Source organism: Otolemur garnettii, unplaced genomic scaffold (assembly GCF_000181295.1).
Source record: "Otolemur garnettii isolate 467f Iridium unplaced genomic scaffold, OtoGar3 scaffold00011, whole genome shotgun sequence".
NCBI lineage: Eukaryota > Metazoa > Chordata > Mammalia > Primates > Galagidae > Otolemur > Otolemur garnettii.
Genome location: NW_003852406.1, coordinates 27,364,337 through 27,375,481, shown reverse-complemented (window position 1 = coordinate 27,375,481; position 11,145 = coordinate 27,364,337). Strand labels below are relative to the sequence as shown.

The 11,145-nt window shown below is 47.3% G+C and overlaps 1 protein-coding gene across 2 annotated transcripts in view; it reads left to right on the top strand.

Annotated features, from left to right (window-relative positions):
- The first annotated feature begins 562 nt into the window (after nucleotides 1-562).
- LOC100940579 (paired amphipathic helix protein Sin3a) overlaps nucleotides 563-11,145 on the top strand; it is a 76,848-nt gene continuing 66,265 nt past the window's right edge. Inside the window, exon 1 of one of the 2 annotated variants that reach the window (XM_023510060.1) lies at nucleotides 563-757. The gene's annotated coding sequence lies outside the window, so the exon portion shown is untranslated. Of the gene's footprint in view, nucleotides 758-1,343; nucleotides 1,616-11,145 lie in introns of those variants that run through there. The other variant, XM_012801949.2, reaches the window with a different exon arrangement.

Here is an 11,145-nt window from a genome sequence, read left to right as displayed (position 1 = left end):
GAATAAATGAAAGGAACCTACGTGTCTGAAGCACTTTATGTACTCGAGGAGTAACTATTACCTAAACAGAGCGTAGGCATTGCCATTAACATTCTTTGGCCAAAGAGAAAGTGAAAGACGTTCTTTTCGTCCTGAAATCTTATCTTTTCTCTGAGTGTGGTGTTCTTCCAAGGTTATTTGTGCAGTGGCCTGTTTTGGTCTTTTCTGTCTCTTCATTTCCTACAGTCTGAAGATATGCCCAAGTCTACCCTGGAGATCCGGAGTACCTCATGCCTCACGCTCCGCCTTACGGAGGCTTGCCAGGGCGGTGGCTTGTAGGGCCCGCCTTTCTTTTGGTTATCTCCGCCCTCGTAGGACTGCATATTCAGGAATAGGGAGCGTTGGAGTTACGAGAGTGCAGCCACCTCTAGCAGCGAACTGGCAATCTCTGGGGTTATATCTCGGCTTAGGTCTCCAGACTGTACGCCAGTTTTATACTCTACTTGCTGAAAGAATCTGCCGGCTTCTCCAGATATTTGTGATTATAAAGACACACCTTCTGGAATGTAAATTGTATAGATAACTGGATGGGAAGGATGAGGTTCTCATTCTCATTTTTTTGTAAGGGAGTCCGCCAGGGTGATAATGCGGCAGCCTTTCTCCTGTAAAAACCAGCGTGTCGGGTCTCCGCTGCCGAGCTCCGCGTCACCTCCTGTGTCGGCCCTGGAACTCGGAGCTTCAGTCTCTAGTGTAAACATTCCACAAAAGGACTGATAAGGTACAGCCTCCTAGCGTTGGGCAGAATCAGTTCCTTCCTAGACGGGCGCCGTGGCCAATGGGAGCTCCTACCGGTGCCAAGATATCCAATCCAACTGTTGGGGGCGGGGCCTGCCCCGGCAGTGTGGTAGGAGGAGTCTGTTTCACTTAACAGACATTTTACCCCACATCAGTTACTTACCTTCCTGGGGCGGTGGGAGAGCCAGGGCTAACCTTCCAATGCGATGACCGGCGGAGGCGGGAGCCAACTTGTTAGGCCTGTGGCTGAGATGCTACGGGGCGGGGTATGTTGAGTCTTCCAATGAGACGTGAAGAGCTTCCTCGCTTCCTCCAATAGTGTTGCAGCTTGGGGGTGGGATTCAGCTATCCGTCTCCAATAGGCGGGGTTGAGTTAGGGAAGCTCCCCGCCAATAGGGGCGTGGAGAAGATGAGCGGTTCCCCTCCCCTCCCAGTTGAGGGAAGGGGCGGGAAGTTGGCAGACGAGCTCAGTGATTGGCTAGTCTTTTGACGGGCGGATAATGCGTCCTGTGGCAGAACGAAGGTGAGTCTTTCCCTCTGCGGGGCGGGCCGGGGAGTGGGCGGGATTTCCCGGGTAACAGAGAAGCGGCCGCGGCGGTAGAGGCGGCGGAGACGGTTTCTCCATCTTCCCCCCCTCCCCTTCCCCCCTCGGAGTTTCCCTCCCTCCCTCCCTCCCTCCCAGTCTGGGCACTGGGGCCTGTGACCGCTTCGTTAGTGGAGAGGGAGCTGCCAGTCCTCTTCTGCAGGCCTTTGCCCCGCGCCGTTCTCGGGGCCTCCTTGCTGAGCCCGAGGCTCACGCCGAGAGGGACACGCAGTGAGGAGCGAGTGAAGCGGCTTTGCGGTGAGAGCATGCTGGGCTGGAGTCCGGGCGGGAGCCTGGGTGGCGGGGTAACGCCGGACTCGAGGGTGTGTATTTTTAGGGGGGGGGCTGACCTCCTCGGCTTCCCGTAGAGCAGACGGGCGGGAGGTGTGTGGATGTGTGAGGGGGGTGGGGGGCGGAGCGGGGTAGCTCTCGGTGCGGGAGGGGGAGAGCGTAGTCCCGGTGCGCGCGGAGGGGGCGGGCGCTCGCGCCGCCGCTCAGAGGCGGGGCCGACGCGCGCGTGCGATTGTGGAGAAAGGGGCGGGGCCGGCCTCGCGCTAAGTGGTGTTTGCTGCAGACCATCCTCTTCAGTTCTCCCGGGGCGGGCAGGGCCTCCGGCGAGTGGCCGAGCTCTGGCCTGCAGGGGTGAGGGGACGGCTAGGAGGTCTCCCGCAAGTGGCTGTTGGGCGCGGCAGGGAGGGGGCGTGCAGTCTGCGTTCCTCCGCCTTCTCGGGATCCGGTTGGCCGGAGGGGCTGTACCGAGCGGCGATGCCACTCCCCTTTGCCTTCCCCCCCTTCTCCGGGTTTCCGCCTCCTTGGCAGTAAGGCGGTGCTAGGGAAATCCCGCTGTCCGGTCTGGCTGGGAGTCGCGGCGCCTAGGTCTGCCCCGCCCTAAGTCTCTGTGGGGTAGGAGGGGCCCCAGCTCACTGGGAGTTGCGGAGGTGTCCGGACTTACTCTTGAGGCGGCCTTGCCTTCTGGTTGGGGCATGAGGTTTCTGTGCCAGATCTGTTGTATCCGCTTTGCTCCACGCATCGCGGATGGCATCGTGCAGCTAGGAAAGTAGGAACATGGTCACAACCACTCCTCTCTTGGTTGTAACTCTTGGGCGAGGTGCTCTAGGACCTCTGGTAGGAGTGTGTGCTACTAGTTTTGTGACCGTGCTTCTACGGCAGTGAGGGGGAGGGGCGGGGAGTCTTGAGAGTAGAACTGTGGCCGGGAACAATCTTTCCTGGAGTTCCCTCGACGTTTAGTTACCGTGGCTTTGAGCCTGTGGAATAGCGAATATCTAACTTGGCACTTTTTCGTCGGGTGCCTTAGGACTTTAAACGTGGTTAGCTATGAAAAGCAGTGAAAGCTCCTGCTCTTCACAAGGCTAAGCTTTATAACAAGAAAGATGTTTGGATTGACATTTTAATCTGAACACTGGTCTGTTTTAAAGATGGTGATTTTTTTTAAAACTCAGACTTTGAATAAAATAATTTCTTTGACACTTGTATTTTTGAATGCTTTAGTTGTACAGATGGTTCAGCTGTATAAACTTAGTTTCCCAAAGAAATAAATTTTGATTTAGGTAACTATAGGTGAAAAGTCTTCTCTTTCTGGTTTTACGTAATTCTGTTAGACCACTTTCTATTAATAGTCTGTAGAACATGGTGTTCTTGCTTTTTTTATTTTAGAGTACTGTGAAGTTGTGGACTAGTGTAGACTTCTGTGTGTATCTCCCTCTTGTCTGTGTTGGGGAGTCACGTTAGGCATTTCATGTTGAAGTTAGGTGACGTTTTTCTTCTGACTTGATGCACTGTCTTTTACTTTTTTTTTTTTTTTTTGAGACAGAATCTTACTTTATCGCCCTCGCCCTCGGTAGAGTGCTGTAGCAATCACAGCTCATAGCAACCTCAAACTCTTGGACTTAAGCTATTCTCTTGCCTCAGCCTCCCAAGTAACTGGGAATATGGGCGCCCACCACAACGCTCCATTGTTATTTTAGAGATGAGGTCTTGCTGTGACTCAAGCTGGTCTCGAACTCCTGAGCTGGAGCAATCCACCCGCCTCTGCCTCCCAGAGTGCCTGGGTTACAGGTGTGAGTCACCTAGCCTGGCCCATTGTCTTTTACTTTTAAGAGAAATGTTTTTGACATTTTTCATGGGAAAAGAAACATGGAATTAATGTTTATGCTTTGACATCTACATGAGCCTCCGGTTAATTACCTAAGCTCAACGTTAAAGTCTGAGTTTGTGTTATGTGTTATACTACATAGTATGAGTTAGTACCATAACAGCTAAGGAAGTGGCAACAGTAGTACTTTATGATGATAGCTGTAATAGAATTGGAGACTGAAAACCTGGGTGTTTTTCCTGATGCTATGAACTGGGAAAGGTATTGGAAAATTTGGTCAAAATATAATTGTTCTCAGCATTTGCAGGGTTATGTACTAGAAAACACAGGAGGACCTACATCATGGCATTAAAAATAATCTTTGGTTGTTGTGCCAGGGTCAGAAGTTACACATAGGTTTTAAGGTTTCAGTTAAGAACTTGGTTATATGGGTGGTGCCTGTGGCTCAGTGAGTAGGGCACCGGCCCCATATACAGAGGGTGGGGGGTTTGAACCTGGCCCCAGCCAAACTGCAGCAAAAAACAGCTGGGTGTTGTGGTGGGCGCCTGTAGTCCCAGCTATTTGGGAGGCTGAGGCAAGAGAATAGCCTAAGCCCAAGAGCTGGAGGTTGCTTTGAGCTGTGATGCCACGGCACTGTACTGAGGGTGACAAAGTGAGACTCTTGTCTCTAAAAAAAGAAAAAGAACTTGGTTATGCTGTTATTAGGAAAGGTTTCATAAATGCTTCTTGCTTTTCATATATGGGGGGGGTGTTTGCGTTTTTTTTTTTTTTTTTTTTTTTGAGACAGAGCCTCAAGCTGTCCCCCTGGGTAGAGTGCCGTGGCATTACAGCTCACAGCAACCTCCAACTCCTGGGCTCAAGCGAGTCTCCTGCCTCAGCCTCCCAAGTAGCTGGGACCACAGGCGCCCGCCACAACGCCCGGCTATTTTTTGGTTGCAGCCGTCATTGTTGTTTGGCGGGTCTGGGCTGGATTCAAACCTGCCACCTTAGGTGTACGTGGCTGGCGCCTTAGCCGGTTGAGCTACAGGCGCTGAGCCTTTCTTTTTTTTTTTTTTTTTTTTTTTGAGAGTCTCACCTTGTTGCTCTTGGTAGAGTGCTGTGGTGTTGCAGCTCACAGCAACCTCAAACTCTTTGGGCTTAAGTGATTCTCTTGCCTCAGCCTCCTGAGTAGCTAGGACTATAGGTACCTGCTAGAGGCGAGGTCTCACTGTGGCTCAGGCTGGTCTTGAACCTGTGACCTCAGGCAATCCACCTATCTTGGCCTCCCAAGTGCTAGCATTACAGGCATGAAATCAGGGGGATTTTGACTTTTTTTTTAATTTTTTCTAAATAGTCCCACTCTCTTGCCCAGACTAGAGTGCCATAGCATCAGCCTAGCTCACAGCAACCTCAAGTGATCCTCCTTTCTCAGCCTTAAGAGTAGCTGGGACTCCAGGCACCTGCCAGGTCACCAGAGTAAGTTTTTTTCTATTTTTGGTAGTGATGGGGTCTTGGTTTGCACAGGCTGGTCTCTAACTTCTGAGCTCCAGTGATCCTCCTGACTTGGCCTCCCAGAGTGGTAAGATCACAGATGTGAGCCATTGTGCCCAGCCTGGATATCAGTATTTTATACTATAGTTCCAAGACAAGTTAAATACTATAGAAAGATAAGCATTTTATAATGAAGAGGGTTTTAATATTTCACCTAAAGAAAGAATAAGAGTTTTTTGTCTTTTTTAAGGAAGGAGGTTTGTAGTAATTTGATAAGATTCCTAGTGAAGCGTAGATCTATTTACATCTTGCATCTGTCAGGACAAAAAGGCAAGATACTGGACAGCTATGCAGAGTAGATGTTAATACTTGAGAATTACAGTTGGGATTAAAAGGTTATGTCAACTGGGTGCAGTGGCCCATGCCTGTAATCTTAGCACTTTGCAAGGCTGAGGTGGGGGAATCGTTTGGTGTCAGGAGACTTCTTGAGCACTAACAAAACTCCATCTGTACTTCATTCATTCATTCATTGAGACAGAGTCTCCCTCTATCACTCTGGGTACAGTGCCATGGTGTCACACAGCAACTTCAAACTCTGGGGCTCAAGTGATTCTTTTGCCTCAGCCTCCTGAGGAGGTGGGACTATAAGCACCCACCACAATGCCCAGTTCGTTTTTTTTTATTTTTTAGTGGAGACGGGGTCTCTCTCTTGCTCAGGCTGGTCTTGAACTACTGAGCCCAAGCAATTCCCCTGCCTCGGCCTCCCAGAGTGCTAGGATTATAAGCATGAGCCATTGTGCCCACCCCCATCTCTACTTTAAAAATGGAGAAAGTTAGACCATTGTTGTGATGCAGGCCTATAGTCCTCGCTACTCAGGAGGCTGAGGCAGGAGGATTGCTTGAACCCTGGAGTTTGAGGTTGATGACACCAGTGCACTCTAACCAGGGCAACAGAGTGATACCTTGTCTCAAAAAAAATAAATAAAAATAAAGGCTCGGCATGGCGCTGGCCACATGCACCAGGGGTAGCAGGTTCGAACTCAGCCTGGGCCAGCTGAACAACAATGACAACTGCAACAACAACAACAAAAAATAGCCAGGCATTGTGTCGGGTGCCTATAGTCCCAGCTATTCTGGAGGCTGAAGCAGGACAATCGCTTAAGCTCAAGAGTGTGAGGTTGCTGTGAGCTGTGAAGCTACAGCACTCTACCAAGGGCAACAAGGTGAGACTCTGTCTCCAAAAAAAAAAAAAAAGAGGTTCTGTCCAGGATCAGGTCCTCAGGTCTTCACTGGTCTGGTGCAGTGCTTTTCTTTCTTGCTTGCTTGCTTGCTTGCTTTTTTTTTTTTTTTTTTTTTTGAGACAGAGTGGCTATGTCACCCTCAGTAGAGTGTTGGGGCGTCATAGCTTACAGCAACCTCAAACTCCTGGGATTAAGCTAATTCTCTTGCCTCAGCCTCTTGAGCAGCTGGGACTAGAGGCCCCCACCACAACACCTGGCTGTGTTTTTGTTTTAGCAGGTCTGGGCTGGGTTTAAACCCACCAGCCCTGGTGCATGTGGCCAGCGCCCTACCCACTGAGCTACAGGTGCTGCCTCTGGTGCAATGCTTTTCAAAGCTTTCTCATTCTACTGGGTAATTCCACCAGACAAGAGCTTGTTAAGTTATACTTTCCATAGGCTAATTGGCCAAGCCAGTATCTGAACTCAGCAGTCTGGTTCTGGAGTCTCTTAAACCTTACACTTCAGGGCTCGTCGCCTGTGGCTCAAGCAGCTAAGGCGTCAGCCACATACACCTAAGGTGGCCGGTTCGAATCCCCAGCCCGGACCCGCCAAACAACAATGATGGCTGCAACCAAAAAATGACCAGGCGTTGTGGTGGGCGAGTGTAGTCCCAGCTACTTGGGAGGCTGAGGCAGGAGACTCACTTAAGCCCAGGAGTTGGAGGTTGCTGTGAGCGTGATGTCATAGCACTCTACCCAGGGGGATAGCTTGAGGCTCTGTCTCAAAAAAAAAACCTTACACTTCAGCTGCCTCTGGTCTAAGGATAGAACAAAGAAGGAGCAGTGTGCTTTTAATTTTTTTTTTTTTTTTTTACAAGAGTTTCTCTACATCGCCCTTGGTAGAGTGCTGTGGCGTCACAGCTCACAATAACCTCAAACTCTTGTGCTTAAGCGATTCTCTTGCCTCAGCCTCCCAAGTAGCTGGGACTACAGGTGCCTATAGAGATAAGCACCCCATGCTCAGACATGGCAGTTCGCTTCAATGTACTTCCCCAGGAGATTGATTCTGAGAAAGATTTCTTCAAAGATCGAGCTTCTGTTTGTGTTAAATTCTTACTGAATGTTTGAAAGTATATAAGATAATCAGTAAAGTTAGGCCGGGTCGCAAACCAGAGTGAGTCTCGACCTCCCTTCAAATCAGTCATCCCATCTGCAGTTTCTTCTCCCTGCGTCTCTGATCAGAGGCTCCAAGAACACTTTCAGGTACCCACCACAGCGCCCGCCTGGGTATTTCTTTGTTGCAGTTGTGATTCTTGTTTTAGCAGGCCTGGGCCGGGTTTGAACCCACCACCTCAGTGCATGTGGCTGGCGCCGTAATCACTATTCTATGGGTGCCAAGCCTGTGCTTTTGAATTTGTTTTGTTCTTATTTTTTTAGAGATGGGGTCTTGCTTTGTTTTCAAGGCCATGGTGCAGTGATGCCATCATAGCTTACTACAGCCTCAAACTCCTGCTTCAAGGAATCCTCTTGCTTCAGCCTCCCAAGTAGCTGGGATGGTAGGCACACACCACCACACCTTGCTAAGTTTTTAATATTCTGTAGAACTGTTGTCTTGATTTGTTGCTGGGCTAGTTGAACTGGCTTTACGCAGTCTTCTTACTGTGGCCTCCCAAGGTGCTGGGATTACAGGCAGGCCTGAGCTGCTCAATGTGCTTTTTAATAAAAAATTGGCGTAAAATGTACATAGCAACATTTACCATTTTAAGTATTTACCAACTATCTTGTACCAACCAACTATCTTGTTAGATAGTACCAACCAACTATCTTCACCTTTACAACTAGGAACATCTTCCCAAACTGAAACTTGGTACCTTTTGAACAATAACTGACCATTCTACCTCTCCCCGGCCCTGGAAAGCACCATTCTACTTTCTGTCTCTATGTATTTAACCACTGTTGGTACTTTATGTAAGTGGAATCAGATAAATTTATCTTTTTGTGTTTGGCTTATATCACTTAGCATCATGTCTTCAAGGTTCATTCATGTTGTAATACAAGTTAGAACTACCTTTTTCTATTTCTGTCAACTGGCAGTTGAATTGCTTCCATCTTTTGGCTATTGGTAATAATGGTGCTATGAACATTGATATGAAAATACCTGTTCAGATGACTGCTTTCAGTTCTTTTGGGTATATACCTGGAAGCGGAATTACTAGATTATACAGTGATTCTCTATTTTTCTTTCTTTTTTTTTTTTTTTTTTTTTGAGACAGTCTCACTCTGGTACCCTGGGTAGAGTGCCTTGACAACCTCAGCTCACTGCAACCTCTTAACTCTTGAGCTCAAGTGATCCTCCTGCCTCAGCCTCCCCAGTAGCTGGGACTATAGACATGTGCCATCTGCCTGGTTAATTTTTTGTAGATATGGGGTCTTTCTTACTCTTCATCAGCCTGGTTTCAAACTCCTGAGCTTAAGCAGTTTTCCTGCCTTGACCTTCCAAAGTGCTCGGATTACAGGTGTGAGCCACTGCTCCTGCCTAGTGATTGTGTTGTTAGTTTTTTGCAGGAACCATTAGTGTGCTTTTGAAAGCAGCTTTGAAGGAAAAGATTGGGACTCATTCTGCAGGTGATTTGTGTCAACATTCATTCATTGAACACCTGCTTAAATAACTCTGGGCTGATGTCGTAAGAGTCTTGTTCCCAAGAAGTTAACATTCTTACATGGAAAAGCTAAGAGACATGTGATGATTTTACTGCCCATGAGTACAAACTGGAATAAGGAATTCTAAGGAAGGACAGGACATCTTTGTGCTGGAGGAAGAAAGGAACTGAATAAGAAACATAAAGAAGTCTGAAATATGAGATCCAGTGGAAGTGAGTTGTTAAATGTCATTGTCTCATGCAAAGTGTCCCAGCAAGTGCTTTGGAATGTTAGAAGTGGTGATACCATGTTGAAATTGAATTCTATCTCTATTTTTTTTTTTTTTGAGACAGTCTTACTTTGTTGTCCTTGGTAGAGAGCTGTGGCATCACAGCTCACAGCACCCTCAAGTGATCCTCTTTCTTCAGCCTCCCGAGTAACTGGGACTATAGGCACCTGCCACAGCGCCAGGCTATTTTTAGAGAGAATGTCTTGTTCTGGCTCAAGCTGGTCTCGAGCCTGTGAGCTTAGGCAATCCACCTGCCTTGGCCTCCCAGAGTGCTAGGATTACAGGCATGAGCCACCATACCGGCCTTGAATTAAAGTCTTTATTCCATAGCTTGTGAACTATGCTCTCTTCAGTTTGCAACCTGATCCCTTCTAGTACTATGGAAGGTACTTAACAATCACAAGCAGAGCATGGGGGCACACACTTGTAGTATTAGCTACTCAGGAGGCTAAGGCAGGAGGATTGCTTGAGCCCAGTAATTTGAGGCTATAGTACTCTGTGACCATACCTGTAAATAGCCACTGCAGTCCAACCTGGGCAACATATCGAAACCTCTATATGTTAAAAAAAAAAAAAAAAAAAAAAAGGAAAAAAATACAGTAAAGACATTATGGACTTTGAATGTATGTCAAGTTTGATACGTCTCACTTATATGGCCAACTATTACTATGTTCCCTAATACTTTTATTCTCTCTCTTTTTTTGAGAGAGAATCTCACTGTGTTGCCCTTGGTAGAGTGCTGTAGCATCACAGCTCGCAGTAACCTCAAACTCTTGGGCTCAAGCGATCCTCTTGCCTCAGCCTCTCAAGTAGCTGGGCGTACAGGTGCCCATCACAAGGCCTGGCTGATGTTTTGTTGTAGTTGTCATTGTTGTTTAGCAGGCCTAGCTGCATTCAAACCCCCCAGCCCCAGTGTATGTGGCCGGCACCCTAGCTGCTGAACCACAGGCACCAAGCCTACTTTTATTCTTTCACATGCCTTCCTGTTTCTGCTACTTTTAAAAGTTAATAAAAGTAGTTTCCTAGGGCTTTTAACCTCTCCCTGTGTTGTTTTTAAGTACATAATTCGGAATATTTTGTAGAGGTGAAAGTTAAATAATGTAACCTATTACCACATTATATTCTTTCCAGTTTTTTTTTTTTTCTTGAGGCAGGGTCTTGTTTTGTCTTGATTTGCTAGGGCTAGAGTGTAGCAATGTTACCATAATTCAAGGCAACCTCAGACTCCTGGGGATCTTCCCATTCATCCTTCCTAAGTCTAGCTTCCTTTAATTGTGTAAATTTCTCTTTCTTCAAAGATTAGCCTTAGGGGATTTGTTTTCATTCTGTTACAACCAAATGTATAGAGGTTTTGTCTGGGTATGTATGCAGGGCAGCTATCTGATAGTGGCTTTCTTTAGATTGCTGCACCAGTGGCAACCAGTCTCCTTAGATTAGGATTTTATTAACAGGAACGTGACAAGACCTTAGTCCTGCTAGTGTCCTCCAGAGCTGGGCTTGACTAGGCCCTTGAGGGATATATGGGTCCACAGTCCCTTGTTTGTATTCTGAAATGCAAGAGTTTTTGTTTGTTTTTTTGGTACGTTTGGTTCCACATCTAATTTAGGGATACAGCCTAATCTAGGCTGTCCTGCAAATGCAGAAATGTGACCGTGCTTGATTGTAGGGAACTGCCCCAACCCTGGCTGGGACAGGAATATGATTTACAGTTTATGTAAATATATTACCTTTCTAAACTAAAACAATGCTGATAACTCAAATTTCTGTCTCTGAGACCTCTTCCTCTCCTACCTACTAATGTGTCCAGTGGCCCTGGTAATGTCTGTCCTCTTGGGTAACTAATAGGCATCCTTGACTCCTTTCTTTTCTCTTTTTTCTGTGTCATCCCTCAGCAAATGTTACTTGCTCCATATTTGAAATACTGGGCAGAATTTGACCCCTTACTACCTACATAGCCCCAATCCCCACTACACAGTACTAGCAGCATCTCTAGATTGAATTCTGTTCTTTCTGCCTTGTTATTGCTTCTCTTTCTTTTTCTTTCTTTTTTTTTTTTT